Source organism: Ammospiza nelsoni, chromosome W (genome assembly GCF_027579445.1).
Source record: "Ammospiza nelsoni isolate bAmmNel1 chromosome W, bAmmNel1.pri, whole genome shotgun sequence".
NCBI classification, from domain to species: Eukaryota; Metazoa; Chordata; class Aves; order Passeriformes; family Passerellidae; genus Ammospiza; species Ammospiza nelsoni.
The window spans coordinates 16,129,031-16,148,954 of NC_080668.1; the positions used below are offsets into that span (position 1 = coordinate 16,129,031).

The 19,924-nt window shown below is 42.2% G+C and overlaps 1 protein-coding gene across 1 annotated transcript in view; it reads right to left on the reverse strand.

Moving 5' to 3' along the window:
- LOC132086122 (transportin-1-like) overlaps positions 1-16,371 on the reverse strand; it is a 157,583-nt gene extending 141,212 nt beyond the window's left edge. Inside the window, exon 1 of the mRNA XM_059491581.1 lies at positions 16,275-16,371. The gene's annotated coding sequence lies outside the window, so the exon portion shown is untranslated. The remainder of the gene's footprint in view (positions 1-16,274) is intronic.
- Positions 16,372-19,924: the final 3,553 nt, after the last annotated feature.

Genomic DNA, 19,924 nt, shown 5'->3' on the forward strand with positions numbered 1-19,924 from the left:
ACCAACATGTGGCCTTCTACAACAGAGTGACTACATCAGTGGACAAGGAAAGGGCTATGGATGTCATTTACCTGGACTTCTGTAAAGCGTTTGACATGGTCCCCCACAACATCCTTCTCGCTACATTGGAGAGACACATGGATTTGATGGATGGACTGTTTGGTGGATGAGGAATTTGTTAGACAGTCACATCCAGAGGGTAGTGATCAATGGCTCAGAGTCCCAATGGACATTGTTGACAAGTGGTGTCCCTCAGGGGTCCATATTGGGACCGGTGCTATTCAATGTCTTCATCAATGACAGACAGTGGGATTGAGTGTATCCTCAGCAAGTCTGCAGATGACACCAAGCTGAGTGGTGCAATTGACACACCTGAAGGACAGGATGCCATCCAGAGGGACCTGGACAAGCTTGAGAAGTGGGCCCATGGGAACCTCATCAGGTTCAACAAGGCCAAGTGCAAGGTACTGCACCTGGGTTGGGGCAACCCTCAGTATCAGTACAGGCAGAGTGATGAACGGATTGAGAGCAGCACTGAGGAAAATGACTTGGAGGTGCTGGTGGATAAGAGGCTGGACATGATCTGGCAATATGCATTGGCGGCCCAGAAAGGCAATCGTATCCTGGGCTGCATTCAAAACAGCGTGGCTAGCCAGTCGAGGGAGGGGATTTTTGCCCCTCTGATTTTGAGACCCCTCCTTGAGTACTGCATCCAGCTCTGGGGCCCCCAACACAGGAAGGACATGGACCTGTTGGAGCAAGTCTGGATGAGCCCACCAAGTTGATTAGAGGGGTAGAGCACCTTTCCTATGTGGAAAGGCTGAGGGAGTTGGTGTCATTTAGCCTGGGAAGAAAAAGCTTCATAGTGACCTTACTGCAGTCTTCAAGTACCTAAAGGGGCTACAAGAAACCGGGAAAGGGCTTTTTACAAGGGTATGGAGTGATAGGATAAGGAAGAATGGCTCCTAACTGAAAGAGGGTAGGTTTACACTGGCAATTAGTAAGAAATTCTTTACTGTGAGGGTGGTGAGGCCCTGCCACAGGTTGCCCAGAGAAGCTGTGGCTGCCCCATTCCTGGAAGTGTTTAACACCAGGATGGATTGGGCTTTGAGCAACCTGGTTTAGTGAAAGTTGTCCTTGCCCATGTGGGGGAGGTAGGAGCTAGATGATCTTTATAGTCCCTTCCAACCCAAACCTTTCTATGATTCTATACATTTACAGTGTCTGGTTAAAAAAAAAAAAAAAAAAAAAAAAAAAAAAAAAAAAAAAAAGTAGTACATGAAAGTATAATTCTTACTGAGTTCTTAGTTTTTACTTTCTTCACTCATTTCTACCAATTTTTTTTTTTTGAAAAAGCAGTCTTACAACTACATCTATAATACCAGCTTTGAAGCAGCATTGAATGAGCGTAAAGGAACACACAGAGTAAAGCTATGTTACTTTTTCTACACAGAGAGATTGCTGTTGTGTAGATGAACAATCAGGTAAAATTTCTTGGTGACTAATGCAGCCTTAAGTAGACATTACAAGCATTACCAGTCCCCATAGCAATTATTTTATCTCATTTTATATCAAATGCAGCATTTTATGTGATGCCTAAAGATTTTTTCCTTCATATCTGCAGCTTTATATATTTTAATATATAGCTGTATAATTTCTAACTCTTTGGCACTTTAGCATAGTAGCTGCACTTTGCCACATATTAGGCTAGCTTATTGGAATTCTGTTTAGCCTTGCTTTTTAGGCTAGCAAGGACACTGTTTTCCACTAGAACTTAGAAGACATAACAAGAAAGCCCCTGGAATAACTCCAATGGGGAAGAACGTGGGGGGAATTTACCTAACCAACTCCTCTTCTAATTGGATAATATTTGCTTGATATACTAATTACCTAATCTTATAAAATTGTACTAATCTAATTCCAGGTGCAGTTTTGTCCATATTGTGTACTGGAAAGCTTTCAAGTAAAGGCTTGCTTTTATATTATCATTTTAACACTGTTTGGAAAAGTTCTGTGTTCTTTCCAGGCAACATATGCCAAAAGAAGAAATGTTAAAAACCAAAAATTAAATTAAAAGTAATTATTACTTCAGTTTTGAAAATCCACATAAACCTAAGGAATTTGAAACCATAAAAATATAATTTTATGAGGAATTTCAATGTAATTTTTACTTGAGTTGTAAGTTTTCAATATTCTAGGCATTTAAATACTCTAATGTAGGTTTGTAAAATATATCAGAATTGTATTCGAATCAGAGAGGATCCCTAACTGTGACTATAGTCTAAATAGCTAGAGATGTTAAATAATTTCCTTAAAATGTGACCAATAATGCAACTAATAAAGAACAAATGTTTCAAAGTTTTTAAACAGTTGTGGTTTTTTTCTTCCCCAAAGGTAAAAGAAATATAAATAGTGGGGAAAATCTTATTTTAAATAATTAAATTTACTTTAAATGCACAGGTCATTAAAGAACTTTAAGGCTATTTTAATAAAAACTCTCTCATAGTTCGCATTCTCCTTCTATCTGCCTCTTGTAGACCATTTATCTTTTATTTTGTAATTCAGTTGTAAGTAAGTCATATGCAAAAAAGACTGATGCTTTTTAACACTTGCCTAATGTGTTAGAACTTTAATTCAGATGTAGAGCTTCTGGGTACTACTGCAATTTAAATATTAACTAAAAAAAATATTATACTCAATTGCAAAAAGGTTTGGGCTATTTTCTGCATGACATGGCAGCCAATCTTTTTTAGTTCTTGGGGGCTTTATTTTTCTATTTTTTAATTTGTTTAAATCATCTTCAATAATAATTTTCAGAATTTGACAATGCACTAGATTAAAAATTACACCCCTAAATTAAAAATCTCTTTTGTAAAACTTGGTCTTACCATCATTGCATACCAGTACAAATAATATCAAAGTTTTAGGAGACTCCCTTCTGAAGGGAACAGAAGGTACCATATGCAGATCAGACTCACTCCTTAAGGATGTCCGCTGCAATGTCCGCTGCCTCCCTGGGGCATGAAAGATGTGAACAGAGAGCTTCCTACCCAGTACAGCCCTCAGATTATTATCCAGTACTGATTTTTCAGGTAGGCAGCAATGAGGTTGCAACAAAAAGTCTGAGGGCAATCAAGAGAAACTTCAGGGCATTGGGATGACTGGTTAAGGGATCAAAGGCACAAGTAGTGTTCTCCTCTATCCTTCCAGTCACAAGGAATGACGAAGGAAGAATCAGGAAGAGGCAGCAACTCAATACCTGGCACCGAGTGTGGTGTCACTGGCAGAACTTTGGGGTCCTCGATCATGGGTCAGTCTATACAACACCAGGCCTGCTGGGTTCACCTGTCTCAAAGGGAGAAAAGGATCTTTGCACAGGAGTTAGCAGGGCTCATTGAAAGAGCTTTACGCTATCTTTGAAGGAGGAAAGGGATAAAACCAAGCTTGCTACAGGTAAGCTGGGGGAAGGAGTGGGGGGGAGGCATGTGACTGAGGGGTGTGCTAGCAAGGTCCTTTGCTCTGCCATCTCAGTGGAGGTAGGAAATGGAGATCTATGTTGCAGCAAAGACACAGGGGTTATTGATTTATCAGAAACTATGGAAGTGCCTGAAAAGAATCACATGGGAATGAGGGCTTCTCCCCCTAAAAAGATGGCCAGATCAATAGCCCAGCTGAAGTGCATCTACACCAATGCACGTAGCATGGATAACAAACAGGAGGAGCAACAAACATTGCACAGCTGGAAAAACTATGATATAGCTGTGTGAGAGTCTGTCTGAATTTTCCCTCATCTGCCTCGCGATCATCCTTGGGAGACCACTGAAGAGAAGACCCCCCTGTCCAGAATATCTGGCTCTGAAGGAGAAAAGTCACACGCCATGGGCCCTGAGACCTGAAAGCTCAGTGTTAAGCTATTGTTTTCACAGGTGTGTTTGCTGTATGCTAAGAAGGGGGCACCGTGTCCCGTTTGCAACAAAGCAGCTTTGGAAGCTGTCCCACCTCTCAGCCTGGCTGGACTTCTCCTGAGTTTCAGGTGGTCTCCCACAGAAGACCCTCACCTGTTTTACAACCACCGTGACAGACAGACTGAGATGTAAGAAGCCTCTCCATCAAGGACTGAGACATGAAACTCCTAAAAGACCCCTCTGCTCCTTCCAAGGACTGGGACTGAAACCCCCAACCCGGGGAGGTGTGTGGGGGAGGCAAGCTGACCAAAGCAAGATGTTTGCCTGCAGATTGTGACCACTGAACCAAGAAAACAATGGCTCTCGCTTACTGCTGAGAACATAGACTACCTGTTACATCTGTTCCCTATTGTATCTGTTCCCCCCCCCTCACAATTTTCAATAATAAAAACCTCTGAGTTAGCTAGAGCCTTTGAGATCTCCCCAGCATAGCAGGCGGACCCGCGACTGGACTGAACCAAAGGACTTCGTCTCTGCGTTGGTAGCTATATCCCCTTTCTCTCTCTCTCTTTCTCCATCTTTTTCTCTCCCTTAATCCCTCTATCGCATTTTTGCTGTGGTTATTTCAATAAAACTGCATTTGATTTGATTATCACTGCAAACCCCCTTGTACCGTGTTGGTTTTTGCACTTTGAGATCATTCCTACGAACCATCAGGTCATCTGTTCACTAGGACGGATCCTGACAAACTGCCATCATGGAGACATGGTGGGATGACTTACACAACTGGAATGCTACAATGGATGGCCATAAACTCTTCAGAAGGGACGGGCAAGGCAAGAGAGGCAGCAGGGTAGCCCCTGTATGTTAGGGAGCATTTTGACTGTCTAGAGCTTGCCAGTGGTGATGAAAGGGTCACATATTTATGGGTAAGGATCAGGGGTGAAGCCAACAAGACAGTTATCCTGGTGGGAGTTTGTTACAGACCACTCAACCACCATGAAGAGTCAGATGAAATATTCTATAAGCAGCTGGGAGATTCCAACTTACCAGACATCTGCTGGAAATACAATACATCAAAGAGAAAACAGTCCAGGAGGTTCCTGGAGTATGCAGAACATAACTTCTTGACACAATGAGAGCCAACTAGGGAACTGCCACCTTGGACTTCCAAAGGACAGACTTTGGCCTGTTAAAGGGCCTGGTTGACAGAGTCCCTTGTGAGGAAGCCCTGAAGGGCAGAGGGGTCCAGGAAATGGTTACTGACCTGCTATGCCACTTATACTCACAAGTCTATGGGGCCAGATGAGATCCACCCAAAAGTATTGAGGGAGCTGGCAGAAGGGCTCACCAAGTCACCTGCAATAATTTACCAACAGTCCTGGTTAACCAGGGGGGTTTCAGGTGACTAGAGGTGAGCAAATATGATGCCCATCTACAAGGTTAGCCAAAAGGAGGATCTGGGGAACAACAAGCCTGTCAGCCTGACCTCAGTGCCAAGGAAGGTCATGGAGCAGATCATCTTGAGTACCATCATTCAACACATACAGGACAATCAGGGGATCAGTTCTAGCCCGCATGGGTTTAGGAGGGGCAGGTCATGCTTGACCAACCTGATCTCCTTCTATGACCAGGTGACCCACTTTGGGGATGTGGTCTATCAGCTTCAGTAAAGCCTTTGACACTGTCTCCCACAGCATCCTCTTGCACAAGCTGCAGCACATAGTTTGGATGGGAATACTGTTTGCTGGGTTAAGAACTGGCTGGATGGCCAGTCCCAGAGAGCAATGGTGAACAGTGCTACATCCAGCTGGAGCCAGTCACTAGTGGAGTCTCCCAGGGCTCAGTACTGGGGCCAGTTCTGTTTAATATCTTTATCAATGATCTTGATGAGGGGATTGAGTACACCCTCAGTAAGTTTGCAGACAATACCAAGTTGAGCTGGAAAAAGAGGTTGTAGTCAGGTAGGGGGTTGATCTGTTCTCTTAAGCAAGTGAAAGGACAAGAGGAAACAGTCTCAAGTTGTGCCAGGGGAGGTTTACACTGGTGTCCTGGTTTTGCATGGGAGACATTTATGGAAGTGATGCAAAGCTTTTACCCACTAGAAAACTACATGCCTCTGTGAAAAACACATGTTAAAGATAAAAGAAACCCGAAAAGTTCCTCTTCCTCTTCTGGCTGGCAGAGGTAACACGGCTGAGTGGCCCCTGCCGAAGGGCCAGGACCCCCTTTCCCGGGGCACCCTCCGGACCCCCCTCCCCCATCGGTGGCTAGGCAGGGGAGGGGAGGCCACAGAGCCGGGCCAGGCCATGATGGCAATTGCTAACATCTGGCTGCTTGCTACAGCCCTGCCCCTCCCAGCCCAGGGCCAGCTGGGCCCCAGGAGCAGCCCCGGGCCGGGGCCAGCTCCCGAATCCCACCACCATGGAGATTGATTCGCCCACAACCACCGGGCAGGGGGAAGGAGAAGCCACCCCCGCACCTCCCCTCCCCTCCCCCCACTTCCCGGACTGCTGCCGCTAAGTTCTGGCCTGGCTGATTAGATCCTAGCCGCCCCTCCCAGCCACAGCCGTTTCACTGCAAGCTGCCAGCCAGAGTCAGGTGACCATCTGCAGGCTCCAGACGACATATTAACCCTTTCAGTCCTTCAATCCTCCCTCGAGTGAGAGAAAGGAACAAGATGCAAGCATGTAAAGGAGCAACATGAAGACATTGAAGTCAGTGAAGAAGTCAAGTCCCAGATGGGAGAGATGAAGAGATGCTTTAATCTTGGGGATGAAATCCTCTTGTAAAGCTATGGAGAAAGACTCTTTTTCCCTATGTAGTATATGATAGAGATAATTCATGCTATTGATGTATAAAATACTGTAAGATCCAAACTATGTCTTTTGACCACCCCAGCCGGGAGCAGTGTCTTATTCATATTCATCTAGTTCCCGGACACGTTAAGATAACATCGGGTTCTTTAACGTAAGAATGGAAACTTCCTGGGTGATAATCACCGGCTTCCCTGGGTTGCCAGGACCACTCAAGAGTGATTATCGCCTCGAAGATTGTATCTACCAGGATGATTAACGGTGCCACCCTGTTACATGTGAATACTGACTTCCCCGAAGTTCTCTGACAACATCTAGACACCTGGACTGGACTTTGTCTAACTCTGCACATGTATAGCCCCGGTTCTGCATGTGAAGGGACACAAAAGAACATTCGGTCATCTCTGCCTCAGGCGGAATAAACTGTATAAGAACTCGCTGCGCAAAGCAGCATTTGTGAACAGGGGAGACTGACATTCGGGGGTCAGATCCGTGTGTTCACCCAGCGCCGATCCCAGGTTCAACACTGCCCTTGGCTGTGGTGGTTTTTGACGATCGAAATTTGGTCTCGCTGACAATTTAATAAATCATTGCTAAATTTTCTTATAAGTTTGGCTTTCGATTTGATCATTTATAACACCTATAATGCATGAAGGTATGGGGAGATGAAAGTGTTCAAATTGTAGATATCGAGCAATGGCCTCCGTGCTAAAGTAAACAGATGCTAAAGTAGCTGTAATCTACGAGAAGAGTGAAGACCCTGTGCCCCCAGAGAGACAAGACCTCTGTTCCCAGAGATGAAGATGATTTTAGAGATAGATAATGCGAACTTTTGCCTTTGAACAGCTCATATTCAAAGCTGTACCCCATAAGTTGACATAGCCCATAAACACAGCTGTGGGAAAAGCTTGTGGAAAATGGCAGGGACTTCACAATTGCAGATTTCCCCGGGTGGCAACTATTTGTGACAGAGCCATGAGAAAACTGTTTTTTCTTGTAAAGTCTCCATAACATGAACAAGAGGGACTTCTCTCCCTAAGTGAACTGAAGAAAGACTATTTTAGAGGTGGTAAACTGACTGAAAGTTTAGGTTTTGTTTCTTTACATTGTCAGTGGGAAGAAAAGGTTGTGGGGAGAGAAGTGTTCTGAAAGTTTTCTGATTTTTATTACTCTTTCTTTTAGTTACTGTTAATAAATTTTTCTTATACTGTTTTAAAGTTTTGAGCCTGCTTTGCTTTTCTCCTAATCCTACCTCACAGCAGGAAATGAGTGCACTGGTGATTGGCCAGCACTGAAACCCACCACACTCATTGGTGTACCGCCCAGGAAATCTCCAAATTGGCGAAATCTCCAACCACTACAATTGGATATTAGGAAAAAGGGTTATCAAGCTGCCCAGTTGAGTGGTGGAGTCACCACCCCTGGAGGGATTCAAAGATGTGTAGATGTGACACTTAGGGACACAGTTTAGTGGTAGGCTTGGCAGTGTTAGGTTTACAATTGAACTTGATGACCTTAAAAGATCTTTTCCAACTTAGATGAATCCATGATTCTAAGAAAGTTGTTCAGCATGATTAAGACCAACACTGAGTTTTAGTATTTCTTCTGAATTTCGAAATTGAACTTCAAAGGAAAGCAGAGTTCAGTCCCACACATACTCATGACTAAATTAGCACAATATCAAAGAACACATGTATAATAACCAGTTTTCCCTAATATACACTTACCTAGTATAAACAGGACAGTTAGACTTCACTCAAGTTAAAAATACAAATAAAATTGCTTGCCTTCATTCAGGTTTTCCCAGATGCAATGCTGCAGTAACTTCATCTATACAAAACTGTGAAAAGTTTTATGAATTTTATTACCTTAAATTAATATCCTCTTATGGAGGACCCAAGGATTAAATTGCAATGAAAACATTACACTGCATATGACCACTTTGTTAAATTGCCTTTGACCTTGAGGTATCTCTTGTAATCTGCACAGAAGATGCTACAAGGGATATTCCAGGGCCCAAAATCACATACTATAGCATATTTTCTATAATTTCTTCTAATAGATGTCATGTTTTATCACAGATATCAAATTCTTCTATACTGGGCAATTTCTGAAATGAGCATCTCACTTCCTTATTTATCACTTTATCACCAAATCTCTCAATTCTAACACTTCATTCTTTCTGCTGTAAACCTTAGATAAAACAAGAGCATCAAGAAAATGGGATGAAAAATATAAATTTGTCACCCTTGAGCCAAGAACGATACAAGAACAGACGAGAGACTGAATTGCAAGAGGAAAAAAAGAAGCTTTAATACAAAGGACTCTCCGGCTTATATAGACCGATACGATACATTCTGCTTGATTGGCTAGTTAAATAAAAACATGTTTCTCGCACACCGTCCTTGAGAAGAACAGAAAAACAGTGGAAAAACACCACCTGCAGATTGTTTATACTAACAAGCTATCACATTCCTACAACTCCCTAAAATTCTCACAAGCCACTGTGAGAAATGATTGCCATTTCTCTCTCCCTGACCAGGCTGGCATCCACATAAATTAATTATCACTGCTGCCAAATTGATAAATCGTATTTTCTATTATTGTTTTCCCTATATGTAAAAATCTAAGTATCATCTGTTTTTTGTGAAAATACAAACTCCGATAACGAATAACTCACAGGCCAACTTTCAAAATTTCTATCATAGTATAAACTCAACTTGTATAACCTCAGATAAATTATGATATAGTTATTTGTTTTCAAGAGTATTCTCTTTCTCCAAAAGTTCAAGAAATAAGTGTGGCAAAGAAAGTTTTAAAGAACCCTTATGTCCAATAAAATCTGCATTACTGCTGAATTTGGAAACATCCTGAAATATTGTTAAGGGTTAGAATTTTTCCCTTTTTTTTTTTTTTCCTCCTGTTTGTTGCCGAGGAGATGGTGGCGATGGGTGCTTAAGAGGAACAGGAGATATGCTGGGGGAAGGAGCAGGGCAGGGGTGTGGTTGGTTTCCCTCCAGGTTGTGAAATGGACTGTAGCAGGAACTTCGGAGCAGCAGGCTGGAAGAGCAGATGCAGGCACAATTTTCTCTTGGGAGGGGCAGGGATGCTGCAAGATTTTGGCCAGAGGGGGTGGGCTTGGCTCCTCACTCTCTCGCTCTCAGATTGGAAAGGAGACGGCCAGGCTACAGTTGCTGTGGGAAGAATTCGCTGCCACCGCAGAGCTCTGTCTTTTACTGCTTCTATCATGAGCGAGGCTTTGCTCATAAGAGTGGCCATTGAACTGGGATCTTATCAACACCCGATCTCACTGGACAGGACCCTCGCTATCTACTCGGATGTCTCAGGGGAAAACCTGGGACCCCTCTCTCCTCCACAGGGCTGTCTCAATGCCTCCCGGCTGTTTGCGGGATCCCAGCTGCCGCTGCCCAACCCTGCTGATTTTCTGCTACTGCTTTGGGTTTCTTGCAACACTTTAACACAACACCCTGTGTCCGCTTAACCCCCATGGCTCTTGCTGCAGCTGCGGAGTTTCTGCTACATTTTGTTTGCCACCCCAGGCGTGCCCACATTTGCTGTTCTGGCCTGCTGCTCCGAAGTTCCTGTGACAGTCCACTTCACTATCTGGAGGGGCACTGAGACCAGGTCCCTCTCCCCCATCCCCCCCCACCCCGAGTTTGCAAAGGAAGAGGAAGCCCCTTTTCTCTCTCTCCCGTCAACTGATTCACCATTACCCATGTGGAGAGGAGGCTGCGCTCACGCCACAGCTCCCCCTGCAGCTAAAGGGGAAATCATCACACTTGCCCTGCCAAGTTGGGAGCCAACATCGCCCCTGCTGGCCGTGACCGTAACTACACCAAAAGGAAAAGCACTTGGCAGCCCAGAGAAGGCTGTTGTCAGGTCTGGTTTTTTTGTTTGTTGTTGCTGATGTTGTTGTTGCCATTTGTTTGCCTTGATATATACACACACACACACACTAGTAAAGAACTGTTATTTGTTTTCCCAGATCTTTTCCTGAAAGCCCTGTAATCTCAAAGTTATAATAATTCAGAGGGAAGGGGGTCACATTTTCCATTCCAAGGGAGGTTCCCACCTTCCTTGGCAGACACCTGTCCTTTAAGCCAGGACAAATATGCTTATTCAAAGCAAGACCTACAAAAAGACCCTAAAAAGACAGCCTCTGCTATCTTAATTGCTTATTTTTTAAAAACAGGGAGCGTTCCACCCCAGCGGATCTAAGGTTATGCAAGCCTCACTATGCTCCATTTGCCCTCTTACATAGCATAAAAGAAACAAAGCAACAGCAGTAATCTCAATGCCTGCCAATTTTTAATCTCATGTCCAGAGATAAAAGTCCATAATTTTAAATGGAAAACTATTAAAGCATGGAACTTCATATATTATATTCATTTTTTCTTATCTAAAAGAAAGCTTTCTTATTTTTGAAACACATTTTACAACTATTAATGAGAGATTGAACTCAGTAGTTGTTACATGCAAGATTCTCTTCTGTCTCAAAATTCCCTTCTCAGTATCATCTTTTCCAATCCACATTTTAAAGGACTGCAAATGTAAGTAGCAAACAAATCAAGCATGTCTTGAAATATACACTCTAAATGAAGGAAGCTGTGAAAATACCGCCAATTGTGCTTTATTTAATTTTCATTTGATATTTTGATTCTGTGCAATCACCAAGAAATTAAGAGAATCATTAGAATGGAGAGTGCCTAACCTAAAATATGCTTCCTTGCTAAACTGAAAGATATATTATAAATTGCAAAATATATTACAAGTACTCATTGGCTCAGAGAACAACTTTAATAGGGTATTCTCCAGAAGCAAAACATTGTGTGAAATTACAGTGCATTACCCAGTTTTTAGTCAAGAAATACAAGACTTTTTATAGTATTTTCTACAGATAGGAGGACTTTGGAAGGGAAGATGTCTGAAGATGTTTGGTAATGTGACCAAATGACCAACTGGATTTTTACACATCAAAGGTTAAAGGATTTTTAAATAAACAGATATTTGAAGATGTGACACGCAAATACACACATTTGCACTGTGCAAGAAAAAAACCACAAAACTATAATTTTTTTAACCAATCATTTCCTCTCATCACTTTGTCTACCTTAATTCCTTTTCCGTGGAGCTCCAATAGCATGTCTCTTCAGACTCGTGTTTTCAACCTAGTGCTGACTAGTCTCTCACATAAGAGTGAAGAATGTAATTACATGATTAGAGTGTTCTTGTTAATGCAATTGGTTCCCATGTGCTCAAAAGGTTCATTCAAACCCGATCTTCTTTGTTTTTAACTACTTATGGACCTAAGTCAACAACTGAAACTTTCACCTCTTATGTCAACTCCACTTGCCTACATTACATCTAACAGAATGCAGTAAAATCCCTCCTGATTTTCAGGCAGCTAGCTCAGGGCTTGACTGCACAAGAAAGTTATTTCAGTTTAGCTTAAACTTGCTTATATGTCAATTTTAAAGATCCTGTGTGGAACAATTTCTTTAAATTTAAGGCTGCCTTATGTTTGGGGTTTTTTTAAAGGAATGGACTCAAGCTCAGCTGATGTGAAGCAGACTGAAATAAAGGCGTCTATTTGGACTTCTGCATTGATTTAGCTTATTTGGTTTAAAATTCAGACCTGTGCTTTTTATTCTTCAATGAGAATTACTCTTGTCTCTCCACAGTTGTCTGCTACTGACTTTCCTTGTTTCTCTATAAGAAAGGTGGCCAAACTATAGTGCATATACCACTCATGTTTGCTTTGTGATATGCTCAATCCTGAAATGAGCCATGGCTCCTGGCTCTCGCTGCATTTACACAGGCAGCAGAGTAACTACCTACTAGGTCCTATAAAGGCTCTGTAAACACAGGAACTACTGCAGCCACCATCTGCATTCAACAACAATGAACAGCTCTGCTGCCTCCAGGCAGACCTGCACTTCTAGTTCAGGATATAGAAAGAGGATCGAAACATGATGAAGGAGGAAGACCAGGATTAGGGTGATGGCATACACACAGGGGTAACTAAGGTTCCACTTTGTACTTGCTGGAAGTGAAGATTCAGGATTTGAACATGTGCAAGGGGAAAGAATGTGGCTGAAGTGAAAAATTAGAGTAAACTTCTGCAGGTGCATGAATGGATGGGGAAGGTGAGTATGAGCATTGGACTGCAATCCTAGATTGCAAGACAAGAACATCCAGTAGGAAAGCTGGGAGCAGAAAAGCCATAGATGAGATTCTGGTTTTGTGTGGTTAGAAAGACATGTGACTCTGGATGCCAGAAGTTACTAATGATGATCATATACCTCCTAACTAGGTTTGGAAGCCCCCGGTCTGTGATACCTCACCATAATTTCTGCAAGTATTTCCTTTTTGGTTTCTAATAGAGTAACAGTTTCCTTGCATCTTTGTACCTACTTACATACTATTTCATATTCTCCAAAAAACATTTTATCTTGCCTTTTCCTCTGCCGTTATATTTAACATCAATCAATTATTTAAATCAATGCCCTTAATGGCAGCTTCTACATAAGCAGCATATTTTGAATGTTCAAGGGATTGCACAATGACTAGTAGAAAATGTTATATAAAATTAATTTAACAGAGGACTAATTTAACAGTAACTTTATCCTCAAGGCTCCAAACCCCTAAGTTTTCTTAACATGTTAATTTTGTTTGACTAAAAATGTACATATACACAAACAAAATTTCAAAGCATTCAGTACGCAGAAAATTAACAGTGATTTTTTTTAATTGATTAAGTTACACTCTGGAATCTGGTCTGGAAAAGGAAAACTGAAGGCTAAAAGTGATGTTTGGAAATTTATTTCTATAGCATTAAAAAAATGCCACATTTCATGGCCTCCATGTGCACATTCATAAACAGATTATTATGTACACTGATTTATCATGTATATGATAGATCTCATATATAAACCAAACGACACTGGGTCTACACAAATATATATCTACCAATTAAATATTTTTAAAATACAATTTCAATACTAATTACAGTCTTTATCCTGAGTCCCTGTAGCTTCTGTATATTATACACATAAATACATATTCGTTTTTTCAATCATCATATAGATATGAAATCTATCAAAATATATAGAAAACCTATCCGAGCTATCCAAATCAAGCTATAAATTAATTTAAAGAAGTGGAATAGGTAACAAAAATATTCTGGTACATGTACTTGAATGTTCAAAGAATCTGCAACTGAATTAACTAGTAAAATTCATTTATCTGGTCAAATCTACTCAAAGTTGCAACATAATTAACACATGAAAATGATGGTAAAAACAGTCCTAGCCCTTTCAAAAAAAAAAAAAAAAAGCCAAGAAAAATCCTCCCCCTGTTGGATCACTGACAGAATTCTACTGACAATGCTTTGATTGGTGCAGAAGTTTCACAAACCTGTGGTCCAAACTGTTATGACAGTGACAATGCAGAGTCTACAAAAGGAGATCTTTATCAATGAAACATTTCAAAAATAAAATCTCAGTATTCCTTTTAGCCCTGATCTTCAGACCATACAGATTCTGAATATCAGCTTTTATGAAGGAGGATTATACTTGGTCTTCTGCCAATCTCCTTTGTAGCTATAGCATCTTGGTGTGCCCAAAGTGGGAATAGGAATTAAATTTGATTGAATTAAACTCTATTCCAAATCTGCCAGTCTGCTGGACAGCTCTGTGTGTACCTATCACCTGATTATAAGATAATTCAGTCCCTGGTGTTGCTCCAATTTACAACACGAACCTAAAATTAAGCACATATATTGATTATCTTGAATATCTGCATACAAGCACTCCCTAAACTGCAATCTAAATAAATATACTAGAAAAAAACATATGCCAGATAATCCAATAAGTCTACATTCATAAACCCACCAATAATGTTATTTTTATCTTCTTGCCACAAGGCATGCTTAGCTCAATTTAGCAGTTGTGCTTACATTTATATCAATTTCAGAAGTCTCTGAAGTCTGTTTCACTGCCTATATCCAATGGTAAAAATGGTCCTTAGTCAATATTAATTCTAATCAGAGCCTTCCACCTTTAACACAGAGTAAACGCCTTTTTTACCCTGTTTTTGCAGGATCATAATTATCCCTTTTCATTATAGTGCTTTGAGCATAAGCTAACTAGATATTTTCACAGAACGGATCAGGTTGGAAGGGACCACAGTGGGTAATCTCGTCCCACCCCCCTGCTCAAGCAGAGTCATCCTAGAGCACATGGCACAGGATTGCATCCAGACAGTTCTTGAATATCTCCAGTGAGGGAGACTCCACAACTTCTCCAGGCAATCTGTTCCAGTACACGGTCACCCACACAGTAAAGAAGTTCTTCCTCAAGAAGAATTTTGAACAAATACACTCTAAAGTACTAATGATCATATAAAAACTACTCTTCTCAACTGTGAGCAGCTTTCCTCCAACCTCCCATATATAATGCCAAAATAACTACAGTTCATGCAGCAGATGCAAAGTGAGGACTTTTAGAAACAGACCACAAACAGTTATTTTTACACACATGAGATTCTTCATTAGAATCATAGGCTCACTTCGCAATTCTAACAAAGGCTCCTTGTATGATCTTGGACATGCAATTATTTTTTCTGTTTGATTACTCACAAATTAATGTTTTGGTCAATTACTGTTGTAAGGATTTTCTAATATCTGGGAAATATTTAAATACCACATTAAGGACTACTTAAACAGCCAAGAAGGCAAGCAAACAAGTTATGAACCTGTGGTGGCCAGAGTGCATAGCAGAACAAGCCTCACAGTAGGAAGATCTCTTGGGTCCTGAGCGCAAATTCAAGGGAGTGGAATTACCTTCACAGCAAGGAAATCAAGAACTTGAAGACTGAATAAACCATTTATGCCAACCCCAAAATGCGTTTGTGCCTTTTGTACAGTCACTCCACAAAGGCTTTACGAGTTCCATCAGCTATTTCCATTAAGCACCTAAACTAACAAGCTCCCCAAGGAAGCAAACAAACATAAGTACAAAATAATTACGGAATTTCACTCCTTTCGAATATTTCTTAAGAAAAAAGAAAACAAAAAACAACACCAAAAAAACCGAAAACCCACCTAGCCAGACCTGGTTAGCAGGGACCCTCTACAGCCCAGAGAAAAAAAAAAAAAAGGCAGGAAATATGGACACTTTCTTATATTTCCCAGGTGACTTTCACCGCAAGGCTGCGGGGACGACACCAGTTGTAGCACCAAGAGGAGCCGAGGGAGCTGGAGAGGTGGGTGGATGCCCGGTCCTCCCCCATCATCCAAGCCATCCGGACGAGACGACACAGCCCGCCAACGACAGCGGGTAGAGAGGGAGCAGCCTAGGTCCGGGTCCGCATGGCTCCCCTCCCAGCGGCGGCGCGAAAACCCATAACGGCTGCCGGGCCCACGGCTGGCTGCCTAGCTATCCAACCGGCCATACTGCCGCCCGTAGGCATGCAGGCAGTGGCTGCCGGAGATGAGACGTCCCAGCCCGCCCCTAGTAGCCCAAACACCTACCCACACCATCCCAGACCCCGACGGCAGAGAAGTAGCGAGGGAGCGAAGCAGACAATCCTCTGCCTCCGCAGCTCAGTGCCAAAACCCACTAACGATTCTAAAATGGCTGAACAAAGGGAACCTCGCTCCGTTGCCACCATCCCTCCGATTGGCCGGGGCGGGGCTCGGCGCGCGGTGCAGGGCGGGGCGCCACTGGCCGGTCACCGTAGCAACGGCGGCCTAGTCTAGGGTCCGTGGCCTCGGGTGTGATAGAGACGGCAGTGAAATGGCCGCCCGGCCCCACCCAGCCTTTCAGCTCCGGTCCCCGCCCTCAACTTCTCCCGGGCTCCCACTTGTGAGGAAAACCACGCTATGAAAAGCCGGTGTTCATAAAGGAGACAGAGGAATCCTGCAACTTTTTTCGAATAAAGGGAGAATCCACTGGGGCATACCCCCGTGGGGTTTCTCTCTCGAGGCTTCGGAGAACGCAGCCTCCTTTTTTTCTAAACTCCCGGCCGCATGTTGCCGTCTTCCTTTCCCTATTGCTGAGGTACAAGGACGAAGGTACAGCCTTTCCGAACTGCCCACTGATGCCCAAAACTAGGCAAGAAAATAAAACTCTTCAGACAGCTACAGAGCAGGTATTTGTTTATACAGTGCTGGTAGTGAGGGGGATCTCTCCGCCAAAAACTCATTCAATCTTCTTTAGCCTTAAGTTACATTGTAAAAGTCCTTCCACACAACGTCATGGGAAAAATGAGGTTCACTTTCCTGGTAAAATTTTAAAAGTTTAATAAAAAGACAGTAGGAGACAGAAATAAAGCAAAGGGTTAAAAACGGCCAGGTGCTTGTCATTCAACTGTTTAAAATGCCAATCACTTGTTTTTAAAATTTTAAACGTTTAATACTAATAAAATGGTTATTCAAATAGCAATATAATTAGAGTAATAAAAATTTGGACAATTTGGATTAGGACAATATGAGACAATAGAAACAAAGAGTTAGGGACCTCTGGCCAACATAAGCCTGAAAAAGGACACACTAAACAGAGGATTAACCATTAAAAACAACAGCCTGTTGCATATTCATATGTTGCAGAATGAGGCCTTTGTCGGGGATGAGCCATTTGTCAGTGAGGGGAGACTCCGACACTCAATATGAGTGATAAGCAAGTTCCGTTTATTGAAGAGAGCATCAGACACTTATACAGCAAGTAATAAGCGTATGAATATTCTGTAAGCCGAGCGATCTATTGGTCAAACTATACCATCAACTCTTCCTCATTCCTTTGGGCCTACATTCTCTATTTCCCATGTGTCTCTGTCTACTTGTTATCATACCCAGCTAGGCCCAAGGACACGCTATCTTGCAGGTGCAGGACTTGGAATTAGCCACGGCCTTGTACTTTTCCAGTCTCTAGTCAGCTAAATTCCCAACATTCATACACCTCATACATGATGCATAAATTCCATTCAAATACAGGATTCTGTCTGGTCAGTGTCAACTTCTTCCTCTTAATCCTAACGGCGTCTTCAGGGCTGAGCGAGGTTCGTTTCTTCTGACAAGAGAGCAATAAATTCTTTTTCTCTGAAAGAATTAGGTGTCCTGTGGCTGCTATCTTGGTGCGAGTCCTTTCTTTAAAAAAGTATCTTACATAGCATGGTTTCTATTTTAACATTATGTTATAATCTAAAACTATATTTAACACACTACTTAAGAAAATTAATACAGCATAACTTTCTAACATAATACATATAATATTCATTTTAATATTTGTGAAAAGCCAATCATAAAATACACATTTTTCACACAGCCAAGAGCACATGGTTATCTTCGGAGATACCTCTTAAATACCTTTTCCCTTACATCAGCCTGTTGCATATTCATAGACCCTTATGCATAGGAAACTTTTCCCCAAACTAGTTTACATGTTCCAAGAATTGTTTAGCATATCTTCCTCTTGGGTCCACCTTTTTAGAGCATGCGTATTCCTTGGTTGTGGTTTTAGTCCATTCTTATCACCTCCAGTTTTTGGGCCTTGGTCCCCACTGTCTTCAGACGGTGAGTGCTGATAGTTGGCATATCTGTAGCAGGTGTCCTCATCATATGTTCATTGGATGTTATCCCATCCAAACAGGCATTTTAACACAAGCATACTTATATCAGCTATTTCACTACAATGTCTAAACTTAATTAACAACAGAAATAAAAACTATATCTTTATAACAAAGTTACTTTAACACCACACATATAAAATCCATTTTAATATTTGCAAAAAGCCAATATTACAATATGTATCTATAACAGTCACAATTATAACATAGCATACTCATATTTGCATAAAGCTGTGTCATGGTTTTACAACAGTTTGTTGTTTCTGTGGTGATAGTCAGTCTTCTGGTGGTCTTTTGATGAAGGCTTCTGTAATCTTCCTCATGTTTGAACTTTTTGCCTTCAGTGCATGCCTGGCACTTCTTGTTTTTCAGTCTAACTTGTTTTTAGCTAATTTTGCAAGTTCCTTTAAATCTTGCTATCTTTCTCTTGGTTGGTGCTTGTTATCTCACTGGCTTTGCTATCTTGCTTGCTTTGCTATCTTGCTTGTTTTACCTGCACATCTTGTTACAGTATTACTTGTGGTTAATCTTTTGTTGCATACCACTTAGGATTCAATACCACATATTCACCGCCTTGAACATGTATCATCATTTTCCCACAAAGTTCAGAAGTTCAGGTTATCTGAGTTCTGCGGATCCACTCGAAGTTCAGACTGTCTGGGCTCTGCAGTAGACTTTACATGGACTCATTTGTCTACTACCTTAAAGTTCAGGAGTTCAAACTGTAGTCAAACTGTCTGGGTTCTGTAACAAACTTGGGCAGCCCTAGGTTGGTAGAGACATTAAGACCCATTTCAAAGACATTAACACCCATTTCTCCTAAAGACCCTCACCCATCCAGTTTTTTGTAAAGACATTAGCACTCATCTTTCCTATTGCCACAGGAACGCTCTTTACCCTTCCAGTCCTCTGCTTCCACATGGCTCACTGCTGGACACATGCACACAGGCCTCACCAGGTGTTGGGGACGGTGTGGCTGGACAGTGCTCAGGTGGAAAGGGACCTGGGGGTGCTGGTTGACAGTCGATTGAATATGAGCCAGCAGTGTGCCCAGGTGGCCAAGAGGGCCAATGGCATCCTGGCCAGTATCAGGAATGGTGTGGCCAGCAGGAGCAGGGAGGTCATTCTTCCCCTGTACTCGGCACTGGTGAGGCCTCACTTGGAGTATTGTATCCAGTTCTGGGCCCCTCACTTTAGGAGGGACGTTGAGTTGCTTGAGCGTGTCCAGAGGAGGGCAACGAGGTTGGTAAGGGGCTTGGAGTACAAGCCATATGAAGAACGACTGAGGGAGCTGGGGTTGTTTAGCCTGGAGAAAAGGAGACTAAGGGGCGACCTCATCACTCTCTACAACTTCCTGAAGGGTGGCTGTGGTGAGTTGGGGGTCGGTCTCTTTCTCCGGGCGACAACAGATAGAACAAGAGGACACAGTCTCAAGCTGCATCAAGGGAGATGCAAGTTAGAATTAAGAAGGAAGTATTTTACAGAAAGAGTGATCAGATACTGGAATCATCTACCCAGTGAGGTGGTGGAGTCATCATCCCTCGAAGAGTTCAAAAA